We start from the raw sequence: 16292 nt of genomic DNA, 5'->3' as shown, positions 1-16292 counted from the left end.
ACATGGTAGCATGAAAAGACAGCGGGAGTGGTGATTCTAGTTCAAGCTAAATGTGTAAACTGATTGTCAGAAGTGGGATTTGAACCCACGCCTCCATTTGGAGACCAGAACACCCACACAATGTGAAGAGACAGCTCTTGAGTCTGGCGCCTTAGACCACTCGGCCATCCTGACAAGATACGTTGAACTAATTTGGCTGCCTCTGGAAATATCATCTACTCGTGGTACTCTATTGATCTATTACCGTTGTCAAGAAGCTGTATGAACACTCTGAATCTAGGCCCTTTTGCAAATGCACTTCTTAAAGCATGACCTTGCACCAAGTCATACATTTCAGATCCTTTCTACCAAATCTGCTTGAGCAAAGCAAGTAGAAGATGTCCCAGGTGATCTTCAAGTGTTTTGCTAATCCAGATTCCACAAACCAAAATGATGTCCTTGTGGCAGACTGCGTGGCCTAATGGATAAGGCGTCTGACTTCGAATCAGAAGATTGAGGGTTCGAGTCCCTTCGTGGTCGTTTTCGATGCTGCTTTCCAGTTCCTGTGACCTTCACTCACAAGTTCTTGCTTTACCCATAAGAACTTGCTTCTTGCTGGAGGCTTCCAATTTGCTGAAGCCTAGAGCCTCCAAACAGCAGTAAATCATAAAGTGGAACTAAACCAATTGATTTAAGGGTTTCAAAACACAGTTACATTCCTGGAATTCCGGGATTGATAACTGTCCCATTTGCTTGTGTTCTCAACCAAACTATCAAATCATCAAATGGCTGGTGTCATAACTGATCACATGTGCAGCATTATGGCATTTGCAGTTTGAACAGAAGCAGCTTCATTGGCTGTAAATGATAGGAGGGTTTGATTGTGCTTTAAGTGCTTAAATATGCCTAAAATGGGAGAGCTACTGAGTATGTGCAGAGCAGGTTGAAACAACGTATTACTGGATTTCAAAGTGTATAGAACCTTATTTTTTTCCAATGTTTTACATGAGTATATATGCAAAATGGGACAACCGTAAGAGATGTAGCAGGACTTACTTTTCTGACTAAAGTTGCACTTTAAATGACAGATTTAACAGCATGGTCTAGCAGATTTTCCTCAAGAATTTTATCTTTATGTAGGATGGGCAAAGTTTTGGGATTTTTTTCATGTTTTTTTGTCGGTGACATGGTAGCATGAAAAGACAGCGGGAGTGGTGATTCTAGTTCAAGCTAAATGTGTAAACTGATTGTCAGAAGTGGGATTTGAACCCACGCCTCCATTTGGAGACCAGAACACCCACACAATGTGAAGAGACAGCTCTTGAGTCTGGCGCCTTAGACCACTCGGCCATCCTGACAAGATACATTGAACAAATTTGGCTGCCTCTGGAAATATCATCTACGCGTGGTACTCTATTGATGTATTACCGTTGTCAAGAAGCTGTATGAACACTCTGAATCTAGGCCCTTTTGCAAATGCACTTCTTAAAGCATGACCTTGCACCAAGTCATACATTTCAGATCCTTTCTACCAAATCTGCTTGAGCAAAGCAAGTAGAAGATGTCCCAGGTGATCTTCAAGTGTTTTGCTAATCCAGATTCCACAAACCAAAATGATGTCCTTGTGGCAGACTGCGTGGCCTAATGGATAAGGCGTCTGACTTCGAATCAGAAGATTGAGGGTTCGAGTCCCTTCGTGGTCGTTTTCGATGCTGCTTTCCAGTTCCTGTGACCTTCACTCACAAGTTCTTGCTTTACCCATAACAACTTGCTTCTTGCTGGAGGCTTCCAATTTGCTGAAGCCTAGAGCCTCCAAACAGCAGTAAATCATAAAGTGGAACTAAACCAATTGATTTAAGGGTTTCAAAACACAGTTACATTCCTGGAATTCCGGGATTGATAACTGTCCCATTTGCTTGTGTTCTCAACCAAACTATCAAATCATCAAATGGCTGGTGTCATAACTGATCACATGTGCAGCATTATGGCATTTGCAGTTTGAACAGAAGCAGCTTCATTGGCTGTAAATGATAGGAGGGTTTGATTGTGCTTTAAGTGCTTAAATATGCCTAAAATGGGAGAGCTACTGAGTATGTGCAGAGCAGGTTGAAACAGCGTATTACTGGATTTCAAAGTGTATAGAACCTTATTTTTTTCCAATGTTTTACATGAGTATATATGCAAAATGGGACAACCGTAAGAGATGTAGCAGGACTTACTTTTCTGACTAAAGTTGCACTTTAAATGACAGATTTAACAGCATGGTCTAGCAGATTTTCCTCAAGAATTTTATCTTTATGTAGGATGGGCAAAGTTTTGGGATTTTTTTCATGTTTTTTTGTCGGTGACATGGTAGCATGAAAAGACAGCGGGAGTGGTGATTCTAGTTCAAGCTAAATGTGTAAACTGATTGTCAGAAGTGGGATTTGAACCCACGCCTCCATTTGGAGACCAGAACACCCACACAATGTGAAGAGACAGCTCTTGAGTCTGGCGCCTTAGACCACTCGGCCATCCTGACAAGATACATTGAACAAATTTGGCTGCCTCTGGAAATATCATCTACTCGTGGTACTCTATTGATGTATTACCGTTGTCAAGAAGCTGTATGAACACTCTGAATCTAGGCCCTTTTGCAAATGCACTTCTTAAAGCATGACCTTGCACCAAGTCATACATTTCAGATCCTTTCTACCAAATCTGCTTGAGCAAAGCAAGTAGAAGATGTCCCAGGTGATCTTCAAGTGTTTTGCTAATCCAGATTCCACAAACCAAAATGATGTCCTTGTGGCAGACTGCGTGGCCTAATGGATAAGGCGTCTGACTTCGAATCAGAAAATTGAGGGATCGAGTCCCTTCGTGGTCGTTTTCGATGCTGCTTTCCAGTTCCTGTGACCTTCACTCACAAGTTCTTGCTTTACCCATAACAACTTGCTTCTTGCTGGAGGCTTCCAATTTGCTGAAGCCTAGAGCCTCCAAACAGCAGTAAATCATAAAGTGGAACTAAACCAATTGATTTAAGGGTTTCAAAACACAGTTACATTCCTGGAATTACGGAATTGATAACGGTCCCATCTGCTTGTGTTCTCAACCAAACTATCAAATCATCAAATGGCTGGTGTCATAACTGATCACATGTGCAGCATTATGGCATTTGCAGTTTGAACAGAAGCAGCTTCATTGGCTGTAAATGATAGGAGGGTTTGATTGTGCTTTAAGTGCTTAAATATGCCTAAAATGGGAGAGCTACTGAGTATGTGCAGAGCAGGTTGAAACAGCGTATTACTGGATTTCAAAGTGTATAGAACCTTATTTTTTTCCAATGTTTTACATGAGTATATATGCAAAATGGGACAACCGTAAGAGATGTAGCAGGACTTACTTTTCTGACTAAAGTTGCACTTTAAATGACAGATTTAACAGCATGGTCTAGCAGATTTTCCTCAAGAATTTTATCTTTATGTAGGATGGGCAAAGTTTTGGGATTTTTTTCATGTTTTTTTGTCGGTGACATGGTAGCATGAAAAGACAGCGGGAGTGGTGATTCTAGTTCAAGCTAAATGTGTAAACTGATTGTCAGAAGTGGGATTTGAACCCACGCCTCCATTTGGAGACCAGAACACCCACACAATGTGAAGAGACAGCTCTTGAGTCTGGCGCCTTAGACCACTCGGCCATCCTGACAAGATACGTTGAACTAATTTGGCTGCTTCTGGAAATATCATCTACTCGTGGTACTCTATTGATCTATTACCGTTGTCAAGAAGCTGTATGAACACTCTGAATCTAGGCCCTTTTGCAAATGCACTTCTTAAAGCATGACCTTGCACCAAGTCATACATTTCAGATCCTTTCTACCAAATCTGCTTGAGCAAAGCAAGTAGAAGATGTCCCAGGTGATCTTCAAGTGTTTTGCTAATCCAGATTCCACAAACCAAAATGATGTCCTTGTGGCAGACTGCGTGGCCTAATGGATAAGGCGTCTGACTTCGAATCAGAAGATTGAGGGTTCGAGTCCCTTCGTGGTCGTTTTCGATGCTGCTTTCCAGTTCCTGTGACCTTCACTCACAAGTTCTTGCTTTACCCATAAGAACTTGCTTCTTGCTGGAGGCTTCCAATTTGCTGAAGCCTAGAGCCTCCAAACAGCAGTAAATCATAAAGTGGAACTAAACCAATTGATTTAAGGGTTTCAAAACACAGTTACATTCCTGGAATTCCGGGATTGATAACTGTCCCATTTGCTTGTGTTCTCAACCAAACTATCAAATCATCAAATGGCTGGTGTCATAACTGATCACATGTGCAGCATTATGGCATTTGCAGTTTGAACAGAAGCAGCTTCATTGGCTGTAAATGATAGGAGGGTTTGATTGTGCTTTAAGTGCTTAAATATGCCTAAAATGGGAGAGCTACTGAGTATGTGCAGAGCAGGTTGAAACAACGTATTACTGGATTTCAAAGTGTATAGAACCTTATTTTTTTCCAATGTTTTACATGAGTATATATGCAAAATGGGACAACCGTAAGAGATGTAGCAGGACTTACTTTTCTGACTAAAGTTGCACTTTAAATGACAGATTTAACAGCATGGTCTAGCAGATTTTCCTCAAGAATTTTATCTTTATGTAGGATGGGCAAAGTTTTGGGATTTTTTTCATGTTTTTTTGTCGGTGACATGGTAGCATGAAAAGACAGCGGGAGTGGTGATTCTAGTTCAAGCTAAATGTGTAAACTGATTGTCAGAAGTGGGATTTGAACCCACGCCTCCATTTGGAGACCAGAACACCCACACAATGTGAAGAGACAGCTCTTGAGCCTGGCGCCTTAGACCACTCGGCCATCCTGACAAGATACATTGAACAAATTTGGCTGCCTCTGGAAATATCATCTACGCGTGGTACTCTATTGATGTATTACCGTTGTCAAGAAGCTGTATGAACACTCTCAATCTAGGCCCTTTTGCAAATGCACTTCTTAAAGCATGACCTTGCACCAAGTCATACATTTCAGATCCTTTCTACCAAATCTGCTTGAGCAAAGCAAGTAGAAGATGTCCCAGGTGATCTTCAAGTGTTTTGCTAATCCAGATTCCACAAACCAAAATGATGTCCTTATGGCAGACTGCGTGGCCTAATGGATAAGGCGTCTGACTTCGAATCAGAAGATTGAGGGTTCGAGTCCCTTCGTGGTCGTTTTCGATGCTGCTTTCCAGTTCCTGTGACCTTCACTCACAAGTTCTTGCTTTACCCATAAGAACTTGCTTCTTGCTGGAGGCTTCCAATTTGCTGAAGCCTAGAGCCTCCAAACAGCAGTAAATCATAAAGTGGAACTAAACCAATTGATTTAAGGGTTTCAAAACACAGTTACATTCCTGGAATTCCGGGATTGATAACTGTCCCATTTGCTTGTGTTCTCAACCAAACTATCAAATCATCAAATGGCTGGTGTCATAACTGATCACATGTGCAGCATTATGGCATTTGCAGTTTGAACAGAAGCAGCTTCATTGGCTGTAAATGATAGGAGGGTTTGATTGTGCTTTAAGTGCTTAAATATGCCTAAAATGGGAGAGCTACTGAGTATGTGCAGAGCAGGTTGAAACAGCGTATTACTGGATTTCAAAGTGTATAGAACCTTATTTTTTTCCAATGTTTTACATGAGTATATATGCAAAATGGGACAACCGTAAGAGATGTAGCAGGACTTACTTTTCTGACTAAAGTTGCACTTTAAATGACAGATTTAACAGCATGGTCTAGCAGATTTTCCTCAAGAATTTTATCTTTATGTAGGATGGGCAAAGTTTTTGGATTTTTTTCATGTTTTTTTGTCGGTGACATGGTAGCATGAAAAGACAGCGGGAGTGGTGATTCTAGTTCAAGCTAAATGTGTAAACTGATTGTCAGAAGTGGGATTTGAACCCACGCCTCCATTTGGAGACCAGAACACCCACACAATGTGAAGAGACAGCTCTTGAGTCTGGCGCCTTAGACCACTCGGCCATCCTGACAAGATACATTGAACAAATTTGGCTGCCTCTGGAAATATCATCTACTCGTGGTACTCTATTGATGTATTACCGTTGTCAAGAAGCTGTATGAACACTCTGAATCTAGGCCCTTTTGCAAATGCACTTCTTAAAGCATGACCTTGCACCAAGTCATACATTTCAGATCCTTTCTACCAAATCTGCTTGAGCAAAGCAAGTAGAAGATGTCCCAGGTGATCTTCAAGTGTTTTGCTAATCCAGATTCCACAAACCAAAGTGATGTCCTTGTGGCTCACTGCGTGGCCTAATGGATAAGGCGTCTGACTTCGAATCAGAAGATTGAGGGTTCGAGTCCCTTCGTGGTCGTTTTCGATGCTGCTTTCCAGTTCCTGTGACCTTCACTCACAAGTTCTTGCTTTACCCATAAGAACTTGCTTCTTGCTGGAGGCTTCCAATTTGCTGAAGCCTAGAGCCTCCAAACAGCAGTAAATCATAAAGTGGAACTAAACCAATTGATTTAAGGGTTTCAAAACACAGTTACATTCCTGGAATTACGGGATTGATAACTGTCCCATTTGCTTGTGTTCTCAACCAAACTATCAAATCATCAAATGGCTGGTGTCATAACTGATCACATGTGCAGCATTATGGCATTTGCAGTTTGAACAGAAGCAGCTTCATTGGCTGTAAATGATAGGAGGGTTTGATTGTGCTTTATATGCTTAAATATGCCTAAAATGGGAGAGCTACTGAGTATGTGCAGAGCAGGTTGAAACAGCGTATTACTGGATTTCAAAGTGTATAGAACCTTATTTTTTTCCAATGTTTTACATGAGTATATATGCAAAATGGGACAACCATAAGAGATGTAGCAGGACTTACTTTTCTGACTAAAGTTGCACTTTAAATGACAGATTTAACAGCATGGTCTAGCAGATTTTCCTCAAGAATTTTATCTTTATGTAGGATGGGCAAATTTTTGGGATTTTTTTCATGTTTTTTTGTCGGTGACATGGTAGCATGAAAAGACAGCGGGAGTGGTGATTCTAGTTCAAGCTAAATGTGTAAACTGATTGTCAGAAGTGGGATTTGAACCCACGCCTCCATTTGGAGACCAGAACACCCACACAATGTGAAGAGACAGCTCTTGAGTCTGGCGCCTTAGACCACTCGGCCATCCTGACAAAATACATTGAACAAATTTGGCTGCCTCTGGAAATATCATCTACGCGTGGTACTCTATTGATGTATTACCGTTGTCAAGAAGCTGTATGAACACTCTCAATCTAGGCCCTTTTGCAAATGCACTTCTTAAAGCATGACCTTGCACCAAGTCATACATTTCAGATCCTTTCTACCAAATCTGCTTGAGCAAAGCAAGTAGAAGATGTCCCAGGTGATCTTCAAGTGTTTTGCTAATCCAGATTCCACAAACCAAAATGATGTCCTTATGGCAGACTGCGTGGCCTAATGGATAAGGCGTCTGACTTCGAATCAGAAGATTGAGGGTTCGAGTCCCTTCGTGGTCGTTTTCGATGCTGCTTTCCAGTTCCTGTGACCTTCACTCACAAGTTCTTGCTTTACCCATAAGAACTTGCTTCTTGCTGGAGGCTTCCAATTTGCTGAAGCCTAGAGCCTCCAAACAGCAGTAAATCATAAAGTGGAACTAAACCAATTGATTTAAGGGTTTCAAAACACAGTTACATTCCTGGAATTCCGGGATTGATAACTGTCCCATTTGCTTGTGTTCTCAACCAAACTATCAAATCATCAAATGGCTGGTGTCATAACTGATCACATGTGCAGCATTATGGCATTTGCAGTTTGAACAGAAGCAGCTTCATTGGCTGTAAATGATAGGAGGGTTTGATTGTGCTTTAAGTGCTTAAATATGCCTAAAATGGGAGAGCTACTGAGTATGTGCAGAGCAGGTTGAAACAGCGTATTACTGGATTTCAAAGTGTATAGAACCTTATTTTTTTCCAATGTTTTACATGAGTATATATGCAAAATGGGACAACCGTAAGAGATGTAGCAGGACTTACTTTTCTGACTAAAGTTGCACTTTAAATGACAGATTTAACAGCATGGTCTAGCAGATTTTCCTCAAGAATTTTATCTTTATGTAGGATGGGCAAAGTTTTTGGATTTTTTTCATGTTTTTTTGTCGGTGACATGGTAGCATGAAAAGACAGCGGGAGTGGTGATTCTAGTTCAAGCTAAATGTGTAAACTGATTGTCAGAAGTGGGATTTGAACCCACGCCTCCATTTGGAGACCAGAACACCCACACAATGTGAAGAGACAGCTCTTGAGTCTGGCGCCTTAGACCACTCGGCCATCCTGACAAGATACATTGAACAAATTTGGCTGCCTCTGGAAATATCATCTACTCGTGGTACTCTATTGATGTATTACGGTTGTCAAGAAGCTGTATGAACACTCTCAATCTAGGCCCTTTTGCAAATGCACTTCTTAAAGCATGACCTTGCACCAAGTCATACATTTCAGATCCTTTCTACCAAATCTGCTTGAGCAAAGCAAGTAGAAGATGTCCCAGGTGATCTTCAAGTGTTTTGCTAATCCAGATTCCACAAACCAAAAAGATGTCCTTGTGGCAGACTGCGTGGCCTAATGGATAAGGCGTCTGACTTCGAATCAGAAGATTGAGGGTTCGAGTCCCTTCGTGGTAGTTTTCGATGCTGCTTTCCAGTTCCTGTGACCTTCACTCACAAGTTCTTGCTTTACCCATAAGAACTTGCTTCTTGCTGGAGGCTTCCAATTTGCTGAAGCCTAGAGCCTCCAAACAGCAGTAAATCATAAAGTGGAACTAAACCAATTGATTTAAGGGTTTCAAAACACAGTTACATTCCTGGAATTCCGGGATTGATAACTGTCCCATTTGCTTGTGTTCTCAACCAAACTATCAAATCATCAAATGGCTGGTGTCATAACTGATCACATGTGCAGCATTATGGCATTTGCAGTTTGAACAGAAGCAGCTTCATTGGCTGTAAATGATAGGAGGGTTTGATTGTGCTTTAACTGCTTAAATATGCCTAAAATGGGAGAGCTACTGAGTATGTGCAGAGCAGGTTGAAACAGCGTATTACTGGATTTCAAAGTGTATAGAACCTTATTTTTTTCCAATGTTTTACATGAGTATATATGCAAAATGGGACAACCGTAAGAGATGTAGCAGGACTTACTTTTCTGACTAAAGTTGCACTTTAAATGACAGATTTAACAGCATGGTCTAGCAGATTTTCCTCAAGAATTTTATCTTTATGTAGGATGGGCAAAGTTTTGGGATTTTTTTCATGTTTTTTTGTCGGTGACATGGTAGCATGAAAAGACAGCGGGAGTGGTGATTCTAGTTCAAGCTAAATGTGTAAACTGCTTGTCAGAAGTGGGATTTGAACCCACGCCTCCATTTGGAGACCAGAACACCCACACATTGTGAAGAGACGGCTATTGAGTCTGGCGCCTTAGACCACTCGGCCATCCTGACAAAATACATTGAACAAATTTGGCTGCCTCTGGAAATATCATCTACTCGTGGTACTCTATTGATGTATTACCGTTGTCAAGAAGCTGTATGAACACTCTGAATCTAGGCCCTTTTGCAAATGCACTTCTTAAAGCATGACCTTGCACCAAGTCATACATTTCAGATCCTTTCTACCAAATCTGCTTGAGCAAAGCAAGTAGAAGATGTCCCAGGTGATCTTCAAGTGTTTTGCTAATCCAGATTCCACAAACCAAAATGATGTCCTTGTGGCAGACTGCGTGGCCTAATGGATAAGGCGTCTGACTTCGAATCAGAAGATTGAGGGTTCGAGTCCCTTCGTGGTCGTTTTCGATGCTGCTTTCCAGTTCCTGTGACCTTCACTCACAAGTTCTTGCTTTACCCATAACAACTTGCTTCTTGCTGGAGGCTTCCAATTTGCTGAAGCCTAGAGCCTCCAAACAGCAGTAAATCATAAAGTGGAACTAAAGTGGAACTAAACCAATTGATTTAAGGGTTTCAAAACACAGTTACATTCCTGGAATTCCGGGATTGATAACTGTCCCATTTGCTTGTGTTCTCAACCAAACTATCAAATCATCAAATGGCTGGTGTCATAACTGATCACATGTGCAGCATTATGGCATTTGCAGTTTGAACAGAAGCAGCTTCATTGGCTGTAAATGATAGGAGGGTTTGATTGTGCTTTAAGTGCTTAAATATGCCTAAAATGGGAGAGCTACTGAGTATGTGCAGAGCACGTTGAAACAGCGTATTACTGGATTTCAAAGTGTATAGAACCTTATTTTTTTCCAATGTTTTACATGAGTATATATGCAAAATGGGACAACCGTAAGAGATGTAGCAGGACTTACTTTTCTGACTAAAGTTGCACTTTAAATGACAGATTTAACAGCATGGTCTAGCAGATTTTCCTCAAGAATTTTATCTTTATGTAGGATGGGCAAAGTTTTGGGATTTTTTTCATGTTTTTTTGTCGGTGACATGGTAGCATGAAAAGACAGCGGGAGTGGTGATTCTAGTTCAAGCTAAATGTGTAAACTGATTGTCAGAAGTGGGATTTTAACCCACGCCTCCATTTGGAGACCAGAACACCCACACAATGTGAAGAGACAGCTCTTGAGTCTGGCGCCTTAGACCACTCGGCCATCTTGACAAGATACGTTGAACAAATTTGGCTGCCTCTGGAAATATCATCTACTCGTGGTACTCTATTGATGTATTACCGTTGTCAAGAAGCTGTATGAACACTCTGAATCTAGGCCCTTTTGCAAATGCACTTCTTAAAGCATGACCTTGCACCAAGTCATACATTTCAGATCCTTTCTACCAAATCTGCTTGAGCAAAGCAAGTAGAAGATGTCCCAGGTGATCTTCAAGTGTTTTGCTAATCCAGATTCCACAAACCAAAATGATGTCCTTGTGGCAGACTGCGTGGCCTAATGGATAAGGCGTCTGACTTCGAATCAGAAGATTGAGGGTTCGAGTCCCTTCGTGGTCGTTTTCGATGCTGCTTTCCAGTTCCTGTGACCTTCACTCACAAGTTCTTGCTTTACCCATAACAACTTGCTTCTTGCTGGAGGCTTCCAATTTGCTGAAGCCTAGAGCCTCCAAACAGCAGTAAATCATAAAGTGGAACTAAACCAATTGATTTAAGGGTTTCAAAACACAGTTACATTCCTGGAATTCCGGGATTGATAACTGTCCCATTTGCTTGTGTTCTCAACCAAACTATCAAATCATCAAATGGCTGGTGTCATAACTGATCACATGTGCAACATTATGGCATTTGCAGTTTGAACAGAAGCAGCTTCATTGGCTGTAAATGATAGGAGGGTTTGATTGTGCTTTAAGTGCTTAAATATGCCTAAAATGGGAGAGCTACTGAGTATGTGCAGAGCAGGTTGAAACAGCGTATTACTGGATTTCAAAGTGTATAGAACCTTATTTTTTTCCAATGTTTTACATGAGTATATATGCAAAATGGGACAACCGTAAGAGATGTAGCAGGACTTACTTTTCTGACTAAAGTTGCACTTTAAATGACAGATTTAACAGCATGGTCTAGCAGATTTTCCTCAAGAATTTTATCTTTATGTAGGATGGGCAAAGTTTTGGGATTTTTTTCATGTTTTTTTGTCGGTGACATGGTAGCATGAAAAGACAGCGGGAGTGGTGATTCTAGTTCAAGCTAAATGTGTAAACTGATTGTCAGAAGTGGGATTTGAACCCACGCCTCCATTTGGAGACCAGAACACCCACACAATGTTAAGAGACAGCTCTTGAGTCTGGCGCCTTAGACCACTCGGCCATCCTGACAAGATACGTTGAACAAATTTGGCTGCCTCTGGAAATATCATCTACTCGTGGTACTCTATTGATGTATTACCGTTGTCAAGAAGCTGTATGAACACTCTGAATCTAGGCCCTTTTGCAAATGCACTTCTTAAAGCATGACCTTGCACCAAGTCATACATTTCAGATCCTTTCTACCAAATCTGCTTGAGCAAAGCAAGTAGAAGATGTCCCAGGTGATCTTCAAGTGTTTTGCTAATCCAGATTCCACAAACCAAAATGATGTCCTTGTGGCAGACTGCGTGGCCTAATGGATAAGGCGTCTGACTTCGAATCAGAAGATTGAGGGTTCGAGTCCCTTCGTGGTCGTTTTCGATGCTGCTTTCCAGTTCCTGTGACCTTCACTCACAAGTTCTTGCTTTACCCATAACAACTTGCTTCTTGCTGGAGGCTTCCAATTTGCTGAAGCCTAGAGCCTCCAAACAGCAGTAAATCATAAAGTGGAACTAAACCAATTGATTTAAGGGTTTCAAAACACAGTTACATTCCTGGAATTCCGGGATTGATAACTGTCCCATTTGCTTGTGTTCTCAACCAAACTATCAAATCATCAAATGGCTGGTGTCATAACTGATCACATGTGCAGCATTATGGCATTTGCAGTTTGAACAGAAGCAGCTTCATTGGCTGTAAATGATAGGAGGGTTTGATTGTGCTTTAAGTGCTTAAATATGCCTAAAATGGGAGAGCTACTGAGTATGTGCAGAGCAGGTTGAAACAGCGTATTACTGGATTTCAAAGTGTATAGAACCTTATTTTTTTCCAATGTTTTACATGAGTATATATGCAAAATGGGACAACCGTAAGAGATGTAGCAGGACTTACTTTTCTGACTAAAGTTGCACTTTAAATGACAGATTTAACAGCATGGTCTAGCAGATTTTCCTCAAGAATTTTATCTTTATGTAGGATGGGCAAAGTTTTTGGATTTTTTTCATGTTTTTTTGTCGGTGACATGGTAGCATGAAAAGACAGCGGGAGTGGTGATTCTAGTTCAAGCTAAATGTGTAAACTGATTGTCAGAAGTGGGATTTGAACCCACGCCTCCATTTGGAGACCAGAACACCCACACAATGTGAAGAGACAGCTCTTGAGTCTGGCGCCTTAGACCACTCGGCCATCCTGACAAGATACGTTGAACAAATTTGGCTGCCTCTGGAAATATCATCTACTCGTGGTACTCTATTGATGTATTACCGTTGTCAAGAAGCTGTATGAACACTCTGAATCTAGGCCCTTTTGCAAATGCACTTCTTAAAGCATGACCTTGCACCAAGTCATACATTTCAGATCCTTTCTACCAAATCTGCTTGAGCAAAGCAAGTAGAAGATGTCCCAGGTGATCTTCAAGTGTTTTGCTAATCCAGATTCCACAAACCAAAATGATGTCCTTGTGGCAGACTGCGTGGCCTAATGGATAAGGCGTCTGACTTCGAATCAGAAGATTGAGGGTTCGAGTCCCTTCGTGGTCGTTTTCAATGCTGCTTTCCAGTTCCTGTGACCTTCACTCACAAGTTCTTGCTTTACCCATAACAACTTGCTTCTTGCTGGAGGCTTCCAATTTGCTGAAGCCTAGAGCCTCCAAACAGCAGTAAATCATAAAGTGGAACTAAACCAATTGATTTAAGGGTTTCAAAACACAGTTACATTCCTGGAATTCCGGGATTGATAACTGTCCCATTTGCTTGTGTTCTCAACCAAACTATCAAATCATCAAATGGCTGGTGTCATAACTGATCACATGTGCAGCATTATGGCATTTGCAGTTTGAACAGAAGCAGCTTCATTGGCTGTAAATGATAGGAGGGTTTGATTGTGCTTTAAGTGCTTAAATATGCCTAAAATGGGAGAGCTACTGAGTATGTGCAGAGCAGGTTGAAACAGCGTATTACTGGATTTCAAAGTGTATAGAACCTTATTTTTTTCCAATGTTTTACATGAGTATATATGCAAAATGGGACAACCGTAAGAGATGTAGCAGGACTTACTTTTCTGACTAAAGTTGCACTTTAAATGACAGATTTAACAGCATGGTCTAGCAGATTTTCCTCAAGAATTTTATCTTTATGTAGGATGGGCAAAGTTTTGGGATTTTTTCATGTTTTTTTGTCGGTGACATGGTAGCATGAAAAGACAGCGGGAGTGGTGATTCTAGTTCAAGCTAAATGTGTAAACTGATTGTCAGAAGTGGGATTTGAACCCACGCCTCCATTTGGAGACCAGAACACCCACACAATGTGAAGAGACAGCTCTTGAGTCTGGCGCCTTAGACCACTCGGCCATCCTGACAAGATACATTGAACAAATTTGGCTGCCTCTGGAAATATCATCTACTCGTGGTACTCTATTGATCTATTACCGTTGTCAAGAAGCTGTATGAACACTCTGAATCTAGGCCCTTTTGCAAATGCACTTCTTAAAGCATGACCTTGCACCAAGTCATACATTTCAGATCCTTTCTACCAAATCTGCTTGAGCAAAGCAAGTAGAAGATGTCCCAGGTGATCTTCAAGTGTTTTGCTAATCCAGATTCCACAAACCAAAATGATGTCCTTGTGGCAGACTGCGTGGCCTAATGGATAAGGCGTCTGACTTCGAATCAGAAGATTGAGGGTTCGAGTCCCTTCGTGGTCGTTTTCGATGCTGCTTTCCAGTTCCTGTGACCTTCACTCACAAGTTCTTGCTTTACCCATAACAACTTGCTTCTTGCTGGAGGCTTCCAATTTGCTGAAGCCTAGAGCCTCCAAACAGCAGTAAATCATAAAGTGGAACTAAACCAATTGATTTAAGGGTTTCAAAACACAGTTACATTCCTGGAATTCCGGGATTGATAACTGTCCCATTTGCTTGTGTTCTCAACCAAACTATCAAATCATCAAATGGCTGGTGTCATAACTGATCACATGTGCAGCATTATGGCATTTGCAGTTTGAACAGAAGCAGCTTCATTGGCTGTAAATGATAGGAGGGTTTGATTGTGCTTTAAGTGCTTAAATATGCCTAAAATGGGAGAGCTACTGAGTATGTGCAGAGCAGGTTGAAACAGCGTATTACTGGATTTCAAAGTGTATAGAACCTTATTTTTTTCCAATGTTTTACATGAGTATATATGCAAAATGGGACAACCGTAAGAGATGTAGCAGGACTTACTTTTCTGACTAAAGTTGCACTTTAAATGACAGATTTAACAGCATGGTCTAGCAGATTTTCCTCAAGAATTTTATCTTTATGTAGGATGGGCAAAGTTTTGGGATTTTTTTCATGTTTTTTTGTCGGTGACATGGTAGCATGAAAAGACAGCGGGAGTGGTGATTCTAGTTCAAGCTAAATGTGTAAACTGATTGTCAGAAGTGGGATTTGAACCCACGCCTCCATTTGGAGACCAGAACACCCACACAATGTGAAGAGACAGCTCTTGAGTCTGGCGCCTTAGACCACTCGGCCATCCTGACAAGATACGTTGAACAAATTTGGCTGCCTCTGGAAATATCATCTACTCGTGGTACTCTATTGATGTATTACCGTTGTCAAGAAGCTGTATGAACACTCTGAATCTAGGCCCTTTTGCAAATGCACTTCTTAAAGCATGACCTTGCACCAAGTCATACATTTCAGATCCTTTCTACCAAATCTGCTTGAGCAAAGCAAGTAGAAGATGTCCCAGGTGATCTTCAAGTGTTTTGCTAATCCAGATTCCACAAACCAAAATGATGTCCTTGTGGCAGACTGCGTGGCCTAATGGATAAGGCGTCTGACTTCGAATCAGAAGATTGAGGGTTCGAGTCCCTTCGTGGTCGTTTTCGATGCTGCTTTCCAGTTCCTGTGACCTTCACTCACAAGTTCTTGCTTTACCCATAACAACTTGCTTCTTGCTGGAGGCTTCCAATTTGCTGAAGCCTAGAGCCTCCAAACAGCAGTAAATCATAAAGTGGAACTAAACCAATTGATTTAAGGGTTTCAAAACACAGTTACATTCCTGGAATTCCGGGATTGATAACTGTCCCATTTGCTTGTGTTCTCAACCAAACTATCAAATCATCAAATGGCTGGTGTCATAACTGATCACATGTGCAGCATTATGGCATTTGCAGTTTGAACAGAAGCAGCTTCATTGGCTGTAAATGATAGGAGGGTTTGATTGTGCTTTAAGTGCTTAAATATGCCTAAAATGGGAGAGCTACTGAGTATGTGCAGAGCAGGTTGAAACAGCGTATTACTGGATTTCAAAGTGTATAGAACCTTATTTTTTTCCAATGTTTTACATGAGTATATATGCAAAATGGGACAACCGTAAGAGATGTAGCAGGACTTACTTTTCTGACTAAAGTTGCACTTTAAATGACAGATTTAACAGCATGGTCTAGCAGATTTTCCTCAAGAATTTTATCTTTATGTAGGATGGGCAAAGTTTTGGGATTTTTTTCATGTTTTTTGTCGGTGA

General features: G+C 41.1%; 11 non-coding genes across 11 annotated transcripts; all 11 read left to right on the top strand.

The window, feature by feature from the left end:
- Positions 1 to 446: 446 nt before the first annotated feature.
- TRNAR-UCG (transfer RNA arginine (anticodon UCG)) lies at positions 447 to 519 on the top strand. The gene has a single exon. It is a non-coding gene; the product is annotated as a tRNA-Arg (tRNA).
- Positions 520 to 1609: 1090 nt separating this feature from the next.
- TRNAR-UCG (transfer RNA arginine (anticodon UCG)) lies at positions 1610 to 1682 on the top strand. The gene has a single exon. It is a non-coding gene; the product is annotated as a tRNA-Arg (tRNA).
- Positions 1683 to 3935: 2253 nt separating this feature from the next.
- On the top strand, positions 3936 to 4008 carry TRNAR-UCG (transfer RNA arginine (anticodon UCG)). Its single transcript has one exon. It is a non-coding gene; the product is annotated as a tRNA-Arg (tRNA).
- Positions 4009 to 5098: 1090 nt separating this feature from the next.
- Positions 5099 to 5171, top strand: TRNAR-UCG (transfer RNA arginine (anticodon UCG)). The gene has a single exon. It is a non-coding gene; the product is annotated as a tRNA-Arg (tRNA).
- A 2253-nt stretch (positions 5172 to 7424) lies between these two features.
- On the top strand, positions 7425 to 7497 carry TRNAR-UCG (transfer RNA arginine (anticodon UCG)). The gene has a single exon. It is a non-coding gene; the product is annotated as a tRNA-Arg (tRNA).
- A 2253-nt stretch (positions 7498 to 9750) lies between these two features.
- On the top strand, positions 9751 to 9823 carry TRNAR-UCG (transfer RNA arginine (anticodon UCG)). The gene has a single exon. It is a non-coding gene; the product is annotated as a tRNA-Arg (tRNA).
- Positions 9824 to 10924: 1101 nt separating this feature from the next.
- On the top strand, positions 10925 to 10997 carry TRNAR-UCG (transfer RNA arginine (anticodon UCG)). The gene has a single exon. It is a non-coding gene; the product is annotated as a tRNA-Arg (tRNA).
- A 1090-nt stretch (positions 10998 to 12087) lies between these two features.
- Positions 12088 to 12160, top strand: TRNAR-UCG (transfer RNA arginine (anticodon UCG)). The gene has a single exon. It is a non-coding gene; the product is annotated as a tRNA-Arg (tRNA).
- Positions 12161 to 13250: 1090 nt separating this feature from the next.
- On the top strand, positions 13251 to 13323 carry TRNAR-UCG (transfer RNA arginine (anticodon UCG)). The gene has a single exon. It is a non-coding gene; the product is annotated as a tRNA-Arg (tRNA).
- A 1089-nt stretch (positions 13324 to 14412) lies between these two features.
- TRNAR-UCG (transfer RNA arginine (anticodon UCG)) lies at positions 14413 to 14485 on the top strand. The gene has a single exon. It is a non-coding gene; the product is annotated as a tRNA-Arg (tRNA).
- A 1090-nt stretch (positions 14486 to 15575) lies between these two features.
- On the top strand, positions 15576 to 15648 carry TRNAR-UCG (transfer RNA arginine (anticodon UCG)). The gene has a single exon. It is a non-coding gene; the product is annotated as a tRNA-Arg (tRNA).
- Positions 15649 to 16292: the final 644 nt, after the last annotated feature.

This window comes from Lithobates pipiens, unplaced genomic scaffold (assembly GCF_037356315.1).
Source record: "Lithobates pipiens isolate NorthernLeopardFrog02 unplaced genomic scaffold, aLitPip1_a1.2 Scaffold_1, whole genome shotgun sequence".
Taxonomy (NCBI): domain Eukaryota; kingdom Metazoa; phylum Chordata; class Amphibia; order Anura; family Ranidae; genus Lithobates; species Lithobates pipiens.
Note: the sequence above shows the minus strand (reverse complement) of the source record. Positions and strands in the feature narration are given on the sequence as shown.